Genomic DNA, 18,158 nt, shown 5'->3' with positions numbered 1-18,158 from the left:
GATTTCCAAAGCTGCTGCATGAACTGAAATAGATGCAAGAGAGTTCCTTCTAAAACCATCGGCCCATTGAGGCGCAGTGCAGAGAGCATATATTCTATTCTATTCCCGCTGCTGACTTCAAATTGGCCGATGACAACGGCGATTTGCAGAGTAAGCTCAATCGGCAGGTCATTCAAGTCAACAACTCCAAATTGTAGGTTGTAAACATGGAGACCTCTTCCAATTTCACAGTAGAGTAGAGTGCGACAAGAGTGCGCGTGGGGTAAGAGTATAGTATAAGTATAGTTATAAGTTATAAAAAAAAGATAAACTAGCAGCACTGCATCAGTTTGATAGGTATTCTGACCAACTATTTTTATGTGTAATTGAAAACGATTTGAATAAACAACAAGGGAGATAATAAAATAATTGTGTTTTCGCAACTAGTATTCCATTACCATATATACGTTCAATCAGGTGAACATTATACCATTTCGATAACCTATTGTATAGAGTACTTTATGGTGCAGAACATTAATTCGGTTGGTTTTCCAAGAGGTCAAAACCATAAACTGAATAAATTTTGGGGCTGTGGGGTAAAAGTACGCAGGAACGGGTGGGGCAAGAGTACGCATGTGAACCTTTAAGTTCTGTTGTCAAACCCGTATCTCCGGCCGAAATAAGACTACTTCCAAAGCGTAAAGATCCACAACAAAGAAAAAAGGACACGCATCGTAAATTATTACAAGTTCTACTTTTGAGGATAAGTACTTTGGTGTTAGGACTTAGGAGCGAACAAAACACTGAAGCGAAATAACAAAATTGTATTTGATATTGTTTAACACCTCAACACAGTCCGAAAACACAATTTCATCTAAAAGATAATCCTTTAATCAAAAGAAACATCCATAAATTACGCAACGCTGAGCTGGGAGGGTTTGCTAAATGTATGACGATTCATAGAATTTTCAGAGGATTCATACAAAAAGCGTAAGATAGGGGAGGGGTGATGAAATGGTCAAATTTTCCGTTATGAAATTAGTGATCTTTCTTTAAAGAAAATTCCTTTGTTCAAGCCACGTGAAACCTGGTATATTTTTACCTCTGAAGTTTTTTTTGTTTATAATAAAAAACAATGTTTCTAGGACCCCTTCCCCCTTTCAGAGTTACGTAAACTTTAAACATTCTATAAATATACTTTCAATAAACATCAATTGAATGTTATTTACTCTTATTTTTGTTAATGTACATTTAAAACACATGATTGGAAAATTGCGTACTCTTACCCCACTCAATGCGCACTCTTACTCCACCGGTGGGGTAAGAGTGTGTTTTTCACATGTATTGCAATAAGGGTTCTACTAAAACGAATTACAATAGGGGAACTGTACCGGTTTTGGCCATATTCCTAATTTGGCCAATTTTGCGTATAACTCCAAAAATTACCCAATTTGCAAGGGTTTCATTAGTTCCAGCAAGAGATATATCCCTCACTCTTCAACGCTGCTTTCGACTGATCGATTGTTTTGGAAAAATATGTATTTTTCAGGGTTGGCCAAATTAGGCACTAAGTTGGCCAAAACCGGTGCACTTCCCCTAATTTCAATATTTTTTCCACTGGGTAACATATAGGAAGAGTATACGAATTTTCGACATTTTTTGTTTTGTTTCTTTATTAAAGTGATTTTTAGAGCGATAGGATAGAGCTTAGCAGAACATCATAGCAGAGACAAACAAATGATATTTTAGTTACAAAACAAAGATTGTTGCTGTCGTCGCTGTCCATCACATCTTTTGCTGACGAGGATAGCGCGCTTAATGTCAATGAAAGAAAAATCCATACGATTTGACAGTTCTATACCCAACAAAGGGAACCGAAGCAACAATCTTTATCTTGTAACTAGAATATCTTTTAGATAAATCTTAACACCATGAGCAGGGATTGAACTTATCATTTCATTATCATTTAGTATTCAGCCAATAACTCATTCCAGAGGCGGAATTCCGAAAAGTGATGTGTGGCGGACTTCTAGCGCTATTTTCCCTCTAACACTTTGTCTAAGGGTACATTGCCATATGTCTAATATTTACAGCGTGAAACGCTAGTATCACTTAATATACTAAATGATAATAAGTGTTATTATCATTTAGTATATTAAACGATACTAGCGTTTCAAGCTGTAAATATTAGACATAGAGCAATGTACCCTTAGACAAAGTTGTAGACGGAAAATAGCGCTAGAAGTCCGCCATACAACACTTTTCGGAATTCCGCTTCCGTAATGAGTTATTGGCTGAATACCAAATGATAATGAAATGATAAGTTCAAACCCTGACCATGAGCCTTTCTGTTCCGTATTGCTAGGGGAAATGTAAGCCCGGCACTGTGGGTAAGCGCGTCACTGCAGCGTTTTACAAGAAAACACTTTTCAATTAACTTTATGACCACATGTCATGTCGATGTTAGTTTTTGATGGTCATGCTGTTATTATTTATTTATTCAGACTAAAGCCGAAGTGGCCTGTGCGGTATATAAGAGTCTTCTCCATTCGGCTCGGTCCATGGCTACACCCTAAGTTTTTCTTTCTCGAGCTCGGCAAAATCGGGCACCGCTGTACCTCAGTAAATTTCAGAACTGAAATTCGGCAGAAAAATTGGTTTATTACTGATTTTTAGCAACATATTTACCGTATCTCAGCAACTGAAACGTCACTTTTACTGAGATCGCGGCAAAAATCATATTTGCTGAAAATCGGCGGTGCCCACCTCGGGAAAATAAACAAAAAATACTGAGATCTCGGCAAAAAAAATTAAGTGTGTACACGTCGCCAACCACGCAGTCCATTTTCACCGGGTTACTGTCCAACATTCTGGTTACTCGATTAATGGCCACCCTTTTCCCCATAGTGCAGACGTGCTGACCTCAAAGTTTCCATTCCAGGACAGGTTCCCCGTGGGGGAAACACTTTTCAATAGATTCCAAGCATAATGGGTATTAATCTTCTTGAAATAATCTAAGGGCCTTGTTTCTCATCTTATTGTTTTCATCTATCTTACCACTCATTGATCTCTGTGACCCCAGTGGTTCTGGAACACAAGGAAAACTGGTCGATTCCCATTTGCCCCAGTAAGATGCGACTTCTTCTATTCCGTTTGTTGTAGCAATACGAGTACAAAATCACTCACTCATTGACACCAGGTGGCCACTGAGAGGTCCTCCGAAACATCCGAAACAGCGCTCTTTTTTTTTTGAATAGCAATATGAGAGCAAAATCGTTTTCAAGGACCATCCATTGACCCCGGAAGATCATTAGGTGGTCCTCCAGAAGTTCTGGATCATCCGAAGAAATTGCCGCCTCCGATCATTTGTCTTAGAAAGCAGCTACTCGTTTAGAAATTGAGTGTAGGACTTATTTATTTCGGAAGGCCCTTTAGTGATTCTTCGGGAGCTCTGGAACATCCGAAGAAATGGTCAAGTGTAGAGATGTGCATTAAGATCCGGAACCGTTCAAATGATCGGAATCTTTGATGTTAGCGAATGATTAGTAGCTCACTTTTCAAAAGGTCCGGTTCACCAGATCAGCAAAGAAAATGACAAAAAGAAAAGTTTTTTGTAGAATTCCATAAATGTTTTTATGCTTGTGAGTTAGAGAAGGATAAAATTTATTTATTTGTTTATTCATCTGATTACAGTATACATGAATGACTTAGAAAACTAATTTCGTCTTCCAGATCTTTCTACCCTACTAATGAACAATCTACCATTTTCCCTCAAATCAAAGAGATCGACTATGTACGGATTAATAGTGAGAGCCATTTCACTAATTTGCTATCCCCTAACATTTTGATCCCAATCCCAAGATCCCAATCATTAGACTGAATGATCCGGATCGGATCCGTTCAACGAAGTGATCCGTTTTGCCCATCTCTTCAATTGAACAAGTTTGTTGATTGATTGATTGATTGATTTATTGACGTAATATGAGAGCAAAATCAATGCATAGAATACTCATTGACTCCGGGTGGCGGATAAGTGGTCCTCCGGAAGTTTGAACGAAGTGAAAAAAGTGAAAGAAGTGAACAATTCTGAAATTCCGTCCTAGAAAACTATGACTTCGAAAATCGCTTATTATAGCATTGTGACCACAAAATCATTGCAAGGACAACGAATTGAACCCGAAAGCTTACGTAATCAGTATTCAGTCCCTAAGGAAAATTCAGTGTCGGTCATTTCACATTTATGGGTGAACGCTCTACCACAGACCAGGTGTTCGCCATACGTCAGGTATTGCAGAAATGCCGTGAATACAACGTGCCCACACATCATCTATTTATCGACTCCAAAGCCGCATATGATACAATCGATCGGGACCAGCTATGGCAGCTAATGCACGAAAACGGATTTCCGGATAAACTGATACGGTTGATCAAGGCGACGATGGATCGGGTGATGTGCGTAGTTCGAGTTTTCAGTACGTACGATTTCCAGCCACTATGCGTCTCCGAATTTATTTGCTGGCATCATTTTCGGCAGTCACCAGTGAGCCCAAGTAAACAAATTCGTCTACCACCTCGATTTCGTCACCACCGATGCAAACTCGAGGGGAGTGGCTCACATTGCCTTCTCTTGAAACCCCTTCCTATCATGTACTTGGTCTTCGACGTGTTGATGACTAGTCCGATTCGCTTAGCTTTCCTCTTCAGTCTGATGTAGGCTTCCTCCATCTTCTCAAAGTTACGTGCCATAATATCTATGTCGTCGGCGAAGCCAAATAGCTGGACGGACTTATTGAAAATTGTACCACTCGTGTTAATCCCTGCTCTTCGTATTACCCCTTCCAAAGCGATGTTGAATAGCAGAAACGAAAGACCATCACCTTGCCGTAACCTTCTGCGCGTTTCGAAGGGACTCGAGAATGCCCCTGAAACTCGAACTACGCACATCACCCGATCCATCGTCGCTTTGATCAACCGTGGCAGTTTATCCGGAAATCCGTGTTCGTGCATTAGCTGCCATAGCTGGTCCCGACCGATTGTATCATATGCGTCTTTGAAATCGATGAAAAAATGATGTATGGGCACGTTGTATTCGCGGCATTTCTGAAGTACTTGGCGAATGGCGAACACCTGGTCCGTGGTGGAGCCTTCGCCCATAAAACCCGCCTGGTACTGCCCCACGAACTCCCTTGCAATTGGTGCTAGTCAACGGCATAACATTTGGGAGAGTACCTTGTAGGCGGCGTTCAGAAATGTGATTTCGCGGTAGTTGCTACAATCTAGCTTATCGCCCTTTTTGTAGATGGGAACACGACACCTTCCATCCACTCCTGCGGCAAAACTTCTTCCTCCCAAATCTTGGTAATGACCCAGTGCAACGCTCTAGCAAGTGCCTCACCACCGTATTTTAATAGCTCTCCTGGTAGTTGATCAACCCCAGGGGCTTTGTTGTTCTTCAGTTGGCCACTGTCTCGATCTTTCTGCTGGCGCTTTTTCCTCTGGAAAATCGAGTTTTGTCTGTTCCGCGCCCGTTTATATCGTGCCTCGTTCGCCCTTGTGCTTTTTTTGCAGCAATCTCGCCCATGTTGCATTCTTCTCATCCACCAGCTGCTCACATTCGCCGTCATACCAGTCGTTTCTCTGATCCGGGGGCACCGTGCCAAGCAAGATTTTTTTATGTACAGGTTATTCGACTTCGTCCGTAGATGGGAATAACCAGCGCGGGGGGGAAACATACATTTTCAGTGCAAAGCGTAAACAAACGAGCATAAATTTCATACAAAAATCCAAGATGGCTGAGTTGGGGATATTTACAAGTCGGATAACCTGTACATAAAAAAATCTTGGTGCCAAGTGCAGCGGTTGTGGTGCTACCAATGGCGGATCGAATATCTCTCCAGCCATCTTCTAGCGACGCTGCACCTAGCTGCTCTTCCGTTAGGAGTGCCACTTCCAGCTGCTGCGCGTATCCTTGGGCTAGTTTACCGTCTTGTAGCCGCCCAATGTTAAGCCGCGGCGTCCGATTTCGACGCGTGTTGTACACCGTCGAGAGTTTTGAGCGCAGGCATACTGTAACGAGGTAGTGGTCGGATTCAATATTCGCACTGCGGTAAGTGCGGACGTTCGTGATGTCGGAGAAGAATTTACCGTCGATTAGAACGTGGTCGATTTGGTTTTCCGTTGCTTGGTTAGGTGATCTCCATGTGACCTTGTGGATATTTTTGCGGGGAAATAGGGTTATGCATCGTTGGCCGTTGTCATTCGATATGGTGTGCTGACTATCCGGTCCGATGAGCGGTCTATACATTTCCTTCCCACCTGCCCGTTCATGAACACCTGCTATTACCATACTATTATCTACGAAAAGTTCATGCAAAATACAAAGCTCAGGCCTATTTTATTTTCTGACAGGCTTACCCCCTAAGGGTGACGAGCTTACCCGCACCTTTTTGAAGACATTCATTTTCTGCATGATTTTTGTTTTTCATCTGTGTTAAAATGATCAACCTTTAATGTTTTCAATACATGCATATGCAAAATAATGACCTAAAGAAATATTATGTATGCAGTTTACATACATTTGAGCTTCCCATAATGCTTAATTGAACGAAACGCTGAAAGGGTCGGGTAAACCTATTCCTCCTCTATGTAGCTCTGGCTATCCGGAGTTACTCCCACTCGAACCATTCTTCGAGCACGACGGAACTTTATCCCTGACGCCAAATGCCCGGATGAGAAGCTGAAATCCCCTGACCCCGAATTCTAAAGCCCGTTTATCCTTAAACAGTTCCACTACGAATATGTTGGCTTATATCCCTATCCCACTGACTTAATAATAATAAGATAATATCGATTGTACATATCACAAATAATTGGGGCTCCGTAAAGTGTTGTACACTAAGCGAACCAAATATAGCACCATAAATGTTTTGCCTCTCTCGTATACTAATTAAACGTGAAAGCAATACGTTCGCTCCAAAAACAACCTTTTTATAGGGGGCCCGGAAACCCATAGTTTTGTGTACCAATCGACTCAGTTCGACGCACTGCGCTAATCTCTGTCCGCGCGTGTCTGTGCGCAAAAAAAGCACTCACTAATTTTTGGGCACTTATTTTTAACCGATTTGCTTGCAACAACGCAACATTGCATTGCACTCGATGGGGAATCCTGTCCCATTGTTTCCCCTTTCGAAAATTTACCAGATCGCACTATGGGCTCAAAAGCTATAGTCAATTTTTTTATGCACGGGAAAGGCAACAACACCGCTAGATGGATTAATCAGGGTTTGTACTCATATTTTCTGAAATTATCTACCATCATCTCTTGTCTCTTGAGTTTGTACAATACCATTTAATTCCACCACTTAATTGTACCTTGGCAGGTACGTATTTCGACCTCAACAGTAAGGTCGTCTTCAGTGTCTCGTACTTGATTCGACTTGACTAACTCGAGTCAAGTACGAGACACTGAAGACGACCTTACTGTTGAGGTCGAAATACGTATCTGTCAAGGTACAATTAAGTGGTGGAATTTAATGGGATTGTACAAACTCGTCTTATGACAAGTGAAGACATTCCACTAAAATGCTCAAAATAGTTTTCTTACCATCATCTGTTATTTCAATTCAAAATGTAAGCACATTCTGTTTCACATCTTTTCTGCGCATTAAATTTATATTAATGTGGACCATTTAAATTTAGGCTGAAAAATTCATATAAAACCCTGATTGATCCACCTTGCGGTGATTGTGTCTGTCTTCTCCATTAGATATATAAAAAAAAAGTTGAGTGAGATTTTCTTAGCGTGTTTTGTTATATAAATCGACATTTGGTCATAACTTCTGATCTCATAGCTCGATCTGGCTAATTTCCATAAGAAAATAATGGGAAACGATTACCAGTCGAATGCAACTTGTTGCAAGCAAATCAGTTAAGGATAAGTTCCTAGAACATGAGTGAGTTTTATATTGCGCACATACATACACACACAGAAACATCATCTCAATTCGTCGAGATGAGTCGATTAGTATATAACACTATGGGCCTCCAGGACTTCTATCAAAAAATCGTTTTCCCTGTTAAACGCATCCTGTTGCGAGCAAATCAGTTAAGGTTCAGTGCTTGAAAATGAGTTTTTTTGCGTCCGAGCGTTTTTTTTTTGCGCGGACATCACAGACATCATATCAATTCGTTGATCTGATTCAATTGGTATAGTATATTACACTGTGGGTCTCCGGGATATCTATAAAAAGTTCGTTTTTGGAGCGAACACATAGTATTTACGTATCACTTTGTATACGAGAAAGACAAAATGGTAAACGATTCGACAACATAATTATGACAAAATACAAAAAAATATGAAATTTTATAAAGTATGTATTTTAAGATGATTTTGCTAAAATATTACCAAATATTGACAAAAATAACTGAATTGGTGCTATTATTGTTTCGCACCTTTTTTCATGAAGTTTTCAGCTTAAATGTTATTGGTCTGCATTGATATCAATGTAATGCACTGAAAAGTTGCCAAACAGAATATGCTAACTCTCTGAATTGAAATTTTATATTATTAGAAATATTAGTCAAAAACATGTTGATTGGTGGTGTTATTTTTATTCTGCTCAGTGTACATGCCTGAGCTTACAAAATAAACGATCATGAAAAAAAGTTGGACAACATCTCAATCAGGTTTAAGGCATAACGAGCAAGATCTTTCAGGTCGACCCTTTACACAATTGAGGTGGACAGGACTCTTTATTAATTAAGTAATGTTTTAGGAAACATTATCCCATTTTCCCATTTATTGAAACATATTCATCTCATCTCAAAGAGTGTAAAAAATGCATAGACTTGGCTAAGCACACTTTAACCGTTCTATGCGTTCAATTTATTTATCCTCTTTGTTCCAACAGTGCTTCATATTTTCCAGTGACAGAACCGAGATGCCACTGTACACCGCCACAGAGGTCTCGGCCAAGGAAGTATCGAGTTGGGCTGGTGTTCTCCAGCCGGGTCAATCCGTTTTAGGGAGTCATAAAAGAAAGACTTCATTCCATATGGGCGACGAACCCTCTTGCGAGCGCTGTCCTGAAGACGGCATGAAACTGTTGAGAGCTGACAGAACGAAAATCATAATGTATTTATTCAAAATTAATTAAAATTTATTATTTTTTCACGCGTCTTGTGCAATGATCTGCTGACGGCGGCAGCTTTGGGTGGCAAACCGCACACATTATCCACGTTCCGTTGCTTTTCATCGGCCGTTTAAGATTGGTTTTACGACCTGCTACAAGCAATAACATAAAAACTGTTGTAATGCTGAATTCGACAAGTGATTTATGACGTAGGTTTGTTTAAGTCTATATTGAATATCTGGGGTTTTCCTTACTGGAGGTAATTTTCTCACTTTTCTTGTTTTGGTATTACACTCATCCCTTTAATTGGGACATTAAGGAGTAGCAGATTATTATTCATTACATAGACATTTACAGTGAAAATTTTCTTCAGTTATCAAATTCGATAATTTTAAATTAAAATCACTCTTCAGAAGTTTTCAAACACAATTCAGTTTTTAAATGTTATGTCTATGCATGCATCATACGTGCCTGGCACGGAATTTATCGTCGGTGCAGAAGTAAACTCTTTGCAACGGTGATGTTGGTAGCGATCGATCGTCAGCATCAGTGGCAGTGATGGCACCGTCCAGAACAGCATCCACTTCTCGGTTGCTTTGTAGGGATAGAATTTTTTTCATTTTCTGAACCATCAGACTTTATGTCGGGTTGTAACGGAGTATTTCGTAGATTGCATACTGATAGCTGTCATGTATTTTCTTTACTTTTCTTACCCCAATTGCTTATGGATTTCCATTTGGGATTTAATGGAAATCCAATTGAAGGTCCAAAATGATAAAGCATGAAAGCTACCATTGCCGGCCACGTCCATCTTCTCCGTTAGTAAGGAAAGGGAAGAAAATTTTGATATGACATCTACTTAACGAGAGGCCAGCGACTTACCGACGACGCCCTAATAGATGTCAAAGAGTTGGATGGTTGGTTGGATATATTGGTTAGGAGTATCATCATAAGCAAATGATATCAAATTAGCGAAAAGACGTTGGAAGTGACTTTGCTAAGAAATATATGTCACTCCGTTCTCCTGGCTGATGATTCTTCTCGGATGGGGCGAAGGTATTAGCCTTGCCCTGGCTATTTAGCCTAGGTTTAAGCGCCTATGCTCGCTCTCTGAAACGACAAAGAGAAGAAAAAAAATTAAAAACCTCCCTCCCCCGCTCCCCCGTATAATTTTCTAATTTATATTATGAAATTATCTCTATATAATAAAAATGAAATGGTCTGTGTTCGTATCCGCATAAGTCGAAAACGGCTGGATGGATTTTCTTCATTCCTTCGACAAATATGTTCGTTATCGTTTCCGACGGGTTTATATGATATTTCCTCATGCTAAAATCACGAGTTAGGTTGAGGAAAGAGGTTGAGTAAAGAGCCACGCACATAGGATACGTTTGCGTTGCGTTTGACAGTTTTCCCATTCTATTCTTCCACCACATCCGGAAGATTGTAGTTCGATACATTAAGAAAAAACAAACAACCATGCGTTCACCATCATTTTACATGCAATTGAGTCATTTTAGATCATCATTCGGGCGTTTTGCCCCAGGTCTATTTTTAAAACATTTTTTAAATGCGTTAGAAAGTCATGAAAACCTTATTGTTTTGAATAGGAGATCATTGTGAAATGTAGCTGGGTTTGTAAATTTTGCACCTATACATTGAAATGGTTGGGTATTTTTGTTTATATGGACAAAAACATCGAAAAAGCTTAAGGGGCGCATTTTGGACCGTCCTCCCCTACATATTCACATATGAGTTTTCATAACATTGTAAATTAGTGTCCAAGTCGGGTGGTTTGATCCCCGGAAATAGGCATTTAACTTTGATTGAACTACTCAAACATGTTCAGCACAATTCTAGACCAACATTTGAAAAGAAAGTTAAAGTCAACTTTTATTCTTTCCAGTTCTTTATCTCCAGCCTACTACGGGCTCCAAAATAAACTGCGATCAAAAAAGATTCACCACCGTCAAATTGTGACGTCTAATTGTTGATTCAAAGTGCTCTGTTTAGATGTAAGCTAAATAAATGGAATGAGTTCTCTATCTCACGGTGTCTCTATGGAGAAGTATTAATTTAAAAAATCAGTATCTCTGAAACACCCACCACGCGAAAGTATATGCTCTCCTCTTTCATGTCATGTCTATCGGGTGATCTAGAATTTTTTTATTTTTTTCGGTATTTTTCCTTCAAAATCTCGAATAATAGTCGATTTGAATCACTCTAAAAATGTATGGAAAAATGGGTATACCCCGTTAGGCATAACTACGTTAGGCATAAGGACGTTAGGCATAAGGACGTGAGGCATAATGGTCATTAGGCATAAAACTACCCAAAAAACAGCCCATGACATAAAAAAGGCAGAATTATTCCAAACGTCCATTATGCCTACCGACCGTTATGCCTAACGTCCATTATGCCTAACGTACCTATGCCTAACGTCCTTATGCCTTTATACCTTACGTCATTATACCTTACGTCGCAAACCCGGAAAAATGACCCCTGGTAGAATATTTTATAAATGCACTAACGTGAAAGAGGAAAACTTATACTTTCTTGTAGTGGGTGGTTTAGAGATACTGATTTCGGACAAAGACACCGTGATGTAGACGAGGGACTGGAAAGAATACATTTTGGCTGTTACGCCCTGTTCAAATGTTTTTTTTTGCAGGGTCCAGCAGTTGAACTGCTACATATTTAAGTGAGTAAAAATAATATACCTAATCAAAATACTTATTGGTAACTAGGTCTACAAAATGCCGTCGAGCCGTGGGCACGTAGTTATTTTGATTGGACCTTACGACATGATTATACGTCGGCTCAAAAAGTGAAGAAAACCCAACTCAGGGATTTTTTGAGTTTATTTCATGCTATATAAAAGCGGCCAGCGAGTTCGCCGGACCAGAATCCTATAAATTTCACGGTGTTGGGTATGTTTGAAGCCGCGTCCGCTCTACAACATTATGTTTTTTGTGCAAGTGACATGTTCGGCTAAAGTCGGCTAGACGACTTACTACTTTGTCGGAGTCCGAATATGCACAATTTCCTGCGAAAACTCCGAGCATCCTGGAAAGCATCCTGGAAAATGGCGGTTCCTGAATTCCGTCTTTTTTCTTTTCATATGGCCAATCCAACTACGTAGTATATACCCCAGAGATGACTCCGAGATACTGAGCAACTTCAGAATTTGTAAAGCCTTAAAGTCGATCTATATCTTGGAATCGAAGAGTGGACCCCCCGTACCAAACGCTCCCAGTTAATATAAATAAAAGATATTTTAGTTACTAGATAAAGATTGTCGCTTCAGTTCCCTTTGTTCTGCTGTCCGAAACATGTGTGGTACATACCTGTCAAATCGTATGGATTTTCCTTCTTTGACATTTAGCTCCCCTATCCTCGCCAGCAAAAGATGTTCCGGACAGCGACGACAGCGACAATCTTTATCTAGTAACTAAAATATCTTTTATATAAATGGTCGAAGTTCAGCCAAATCACACCAAGCGCCAATAAAAAAACCCAGATTAATCCACCTACCGGTGATGATGCCTTTCTCGTGCGTCAAAAAAAAATAGTATTTTGAGCATTACTTCTGAGCTCACCGTCTGATCGGGCCAATTTTCAATAGAAAATAATGAGACAAGATTCTGCGTCGAATGCAACCTGTTGCGAGGAAATCGGTTCAGGGTAAGTGCATTAAAAGTGAGCTAGATTTTTTTACGCGCTTTTTTCTGAGAAAAAGTATTTTGGCCATAACTACCAAGCCCATTGTCCGATCTGTCCAATTTTCAATAGGAAACAATGGGGCAGGATACTGCGTCGAATGCAGCCTGCTGTGAGGGAATCCGTTTAGGGTGAGTGCATTAAAAGTGAGCTAGACATTTTTACGCGCTTTTTTATGAGAAAAATTATTTTGGCCATAACTTCCAAGCCCATAGTCCGATCCGGCCAATTTTCAATAGGAAACAATGGGGCAGTATACTGCGTCGACCTGTTGCGAGTAAATTGGTTGAGGGTAAGTGCAAAAAAGTGAGCTAAACTTTTTGCTCTTTTGGTGCGCACACACACACATACACACACACACACACAGATATCATCTCAATTCGTCGAGCTGAGCTGATTGGTATATAACACTATGGGCCTCCGGGCCTCCTATAAAAAGTTCATTTTTGGAGCGAACATATAGCCTTTACGTATACTTAGTATACGAGAAAGACAAAAAAAACTTGTGAGCGTAGACATATCAATCAATCCTACAAAAATCCTAATGTCTTCTAAATCTTTCGCATCTACATCCAGTTACCATTTTCTCGGGGAACCCCCATGATATTACCGCGGATACTATAGGACCTCTTTATGAAGCTTAGTACGTATGTGCGCTATGAACGGGTAGCGTGACCAATCAACTATACCTCATGGTTACACTAGCGGGTAAGGACTTGGCCACTGTATTGACAGCACGGTTCTATTCTCGGCTACAGGTTACTCCAGCCCAGTGTATGAGATAGCTATATATGGTCTGGGTTATGTTAAATCGCACCAAGCGCCATTGAAAAGTTATTGTTTATTTCCGTTTGCTTTTACAGACTCTCTCTATCTTATTGGCATTACATCCCCACACTAGGACAGAGCCGCCTCGCGGCTTAGTGTTCATTAAGCACTTCCACAGTTATTAACTGCGAGGTTTCTAAGCCAGGTTACCATTTTTGCATTCGTATATCATGATGCTAGCACCATGATACTTTTATGCCCAGGGAAGTCGAGACAATTTCCAATCCGAAAATTGCCTAGATCGGCACCGGAAATCGAACCCAGCCACCCTCAGCATGGTCTGGCTTTGTAGCAGCGCATCTTACCGCACGGCTAAGGAGGGCTTTTACGGACTAAGTATCGCAAATTCATCTAAAAGGTGTTCCACCGAACCATGACCATCGGCCATTTGAAGCAGCGAGAGATCTCGGATTGCCTGGTTTGACGTTGTGCCATTTCTACGAGCGACAGCGCTCACAAAGAGTGATTACTCTGCAGAAAAGGACTGGGAAATTTGGGGTTACTTGAATGGATTTATTGACTCGGTAATACTGACGATGGACGCATAGTTGTCCTTAAATTGAAACAATATCAACATGTTATTAGTCTGTTTCGGAAGCTTGGAGTGATGGGTCAGTAAAGGTACAATGGAGTAACTTTGTTGCATTATTGTACTTCTGGCTAGATTCTTCTTCTTCTGATTGGCATTACATCCCCACACTGGGACAGAGCCGCCTCTGGCTAGATTAATTGCCATAAATACCTGCTCTTGGATTACGTTGATAATTATTATTATTAATATCTTTATTAATGAGGTTTTCGGCCCTGGACCGGTTCGCCTCGTAAACGTTGATAATCTTCTATATAGACTAACGCAAAATGAACTCCCCCAAGAAATTATGACGTTTGAGCAGGTCGCATCATGAACTTTTGTTCGAGAAGACGAGCCGCTCAAATGTAAAAATCAGGCTACTGTCATGCTATTGTTTAGCCCATCGCCAAATCGTAGCCAGGATGTCCCGGGCTATAATTTTTTTTCATACTACTTTTCAATGATGACAGCGGTCTATGTCTATTGATGATGATGAAACCGCGCTTGTTACAGGCTCGGTAAAAATCCATCGGGTGAGTGAATTTGAAAACAGCTGTACAGGTCTATACATAAAAATGAATTTCTGTCTGTCTGACCATTATAGACTCCGAAACTACTAAGCCGATCAGCGTGAAAATTTGTATGCAGAGGTTTTTTTGGGACGGGGAAGATTCTTAAGATGGTTCGAGACCCATCCCCCCTTAGGAAAGGGGGGCTTCCATACAAATGAAACATAAATTTCTGCATAACTCGAGAACTAATCAGAGAATAAATCAATTTTAGATGAAACGAAGTTGGAATAAATAACTGGTATTTGATGATTCTGCGAGCGTTACGGCCCATACAAATTTTAGAACCCTTCCATACAAAACGCATTACGAGGGGGTGGGCTTTTCGGTAAATGACAGCCGGTGTCACTGAGTACATCGAGAGTATTTCTCATGGCAAGTGGATACGGTGGGTAAGATTTTCATTGACTCTGTTTTGATTAGTGATTGTTGCGATTACCGGAGGGGCCAGCAGGAAGCCGCAATATTCTATATCAAGACAAATTTTCAAAACGACTTATCTGCTTTTGTAAACAAAGATTCAAACGACGTATTGACGAATCTGATGGCTCTCGCAAACCAACACCACCAATAGGTAGGTGGAGGTTTCCGCTACCTGTTGATGGTGTTAGTTTGCGTGGGAGAGCTATCAGATTCGTCAGATCGTCGTTTGAATCTTTGTTTACAAAAGCAGATAAGTCGTTTTGAAAATTTTGTCTTGATATTTTCTCGAGACACTCAAAAGGAAACCGAGAAGGAATCAATGGAACAGGATTCCGCGTCGAATGAAACTTGTTGCAAGCAAATCGGTTAAGAGTAAGTAAAAAATATGTTTTGGCCATAACTCCTAAGCCCATAGTCTGATTAAACCAATTTTCAATACGAAACAATGAGACAAGATTCCGCGTCGAATGCAACTTGTTGCGAGCAAATCGGTTAATGATAAGTGCCTGAAAAATGAGTGAGATTATTTTGCGCACACACATACACACACACATACACACACACATACACACAGACATCACTTCAATTCGTCGAGCTGAGTCGATCGGTATATAACACTATGGGTCTCCGGGACTCCTATAAAAAGTTCGTTTTTGGAGCGAACATATAGCCTTTACGTATACTTTGTATACGAGAAAGGCAAAAATCCAATTTTTTTGACGTAAACTACAGTCACTCTCAAAATTGAGCGTACAGTATGGATAAGTTGACTACATTCGAAAATTTCAAAGGAAATTAAATGGTTAGCTCGGTTGTTTTTAATGCATTTCAATATTCATCCCTTCCTTTAATGTATGTGTAGATTAAATTGTTAAAAATTTTTCTCTAAAGTTCATTTATTTGAAAATAATCTCAAAATACGCCTATTAGATGTGACAAAATTGAGCGTACAGCTAATGTTTTTCTACAAAATTTCTTATTATAAACACGAATAATGTATTTTAATATTGGTTTTCATTATTATATTTATAATAATAAACATCCGCTACTTAAACATTCAATGTTTTGAAATTAAACCATGTTTTTGGTCAAAATGGCGAACAAGTGAGAGGTAAGAACATTGCTATTTAACAATTCAATGCCTGTGGGCAAAATAAATGCTTAAATTTGTATGTTTCACCGGCATCGCATCTTATATATGATAAATAATCGAAATCGAGCGAGACATACGATTAATTTGTCAAAATTCAGTCGGTAAATGATGAAAACAGATGTAAACATACAGAGAAAACGACAAATGTTAGGAATGACATAATTCAAATTTAGTATGTCTTTAACATAAATTTGTTTTAAAGCTCGGTTATTGTCTCAGGTCTATCATTAAGAGTAATATTATTGAATCCAATCATTCACAGTCAAATTCTAAAAGTACAAGGTGCATGTTAAGGTACCGAACATAAAAACAGCTTTTCAATCCCGTAGAGCACTTCTGATTGAATATTGAAAAGTTAGCTTAAAATCGTAATTTCATAATTAAATTTGGAATAAACTCCACGATCTGTTACCATAAGGGATACAATTGGATGATTTCCATGTGGCGAGTAAAAATAAACTTTTTTAAGAGTTCGGCAGCTTATTTAATGATATCTTGGTGAATTTAAATTATTCAACCAAATTTGTTCCTACGGTGACTGAGTCTTCAAATATAAAATGACATCCTATAATGTATCCGTGTGCTGCTCTTTTATTAATATTATTATTAATGAGTGTCCTGAGCTTATAAGCTACCTATACATCGACTTTTAAATAAAGTTATTTATACTTAATTTGAAATATGCCATTCCCGACATTTGTCGTTTTCTCTGTATGTTTACAGCTGTTTTCATCCGTGTTTTTTACCGACTGCACTTTTTCAAATTTATCGTATGTCTCGCTCGATTTCGATTATCTATCATATATTTATAAGATACGATGCCGGTGAAATCCATATCTTAAAGCACCTATTTTGCCCAGCAGCATTGAATTGTTAAATAGCATTGTTTATACATCTTACTTGTTCGCCATTTTGATTAAAACATGGTTTAATTTCAAAACATTGAATGTTTAAGTAGCGGATGTTTATTATTATAAATATAATCATGAAAAATCAATATTAAAATACATTAATCGTGTTTATAATAAGAAATTTTATAGAAAAACATTAGCTGTACGCTCAATTTTGTCACATCTAATAGGCGTATTTTGAGATTATTTTCAAATAAATGAACTTTAGAGAAAAAATTTCAACCATTTTATGTACGCATACATTGAAGGAAGGGATAAATATTGAAATGCATTAAAAACAACCGAGCCAACAATTAAATTTCCTTTGGAATTTTTGAATATATTCATCTAATCCATGCTGTACGCTCAATTTTGAGAGTGACTGTACGTCTAAGGGGAAGACTCGGATACAGGGTGACAAATGAAAATTTCCAAATTCGAGACCGTCACGAAATCATGTAAGATTTCGCACGTTAATAGCTCTTTTATCTTTCAATGGATTTTCAAGATTTTATTATCAATCGAATCGGAAACTCCCCAGCAATTTTTTAAGACCAATGGAACTATTGATTATCAACGTAAAAACATTTAAAATTCCAATTCTTTACCAACCCAGTAAAATTTCAGAGTTTCGTTTCGACCGCCGTCTGGTGCCGTTGGTTCTTGCGCTCTACTTTTGTGCGGTGATTCGCACAAAAAGTACAACAATAGAACCAGAGCAAATACCGCGGTCGGAGCAAAAAAGTAGTGTTAATGAAAAAGTGCTACAGATGCTGGACATGTTGATGTAAGCAAGAGGTGATCATTAAAATTGATTATCAACTATAAACAAGGTTATCTTCCTATTTAGGCAGCACCCCTTAAAATAACACAACAGTTGGAGAAAGGAAAGGC

The sequence above is a fragment of the Armigeres subalbatus genome, chromosome 2, assembly GCF_024139115.2.
Source record: "Armigeres subalbatus isolate Guangzhou_Male chromosome 2, GZ_Asu_2, whole genome shotgun sequence".
NCBI classification, from domain to species: Eukaryota; Metazoa; Arthropoda; class Insecta; order Diptera; family Culicidae; genus Armigeres; species Armigeres subalbatus.
Note: the sequence above shows the minus strand (reverse complement) of the source record.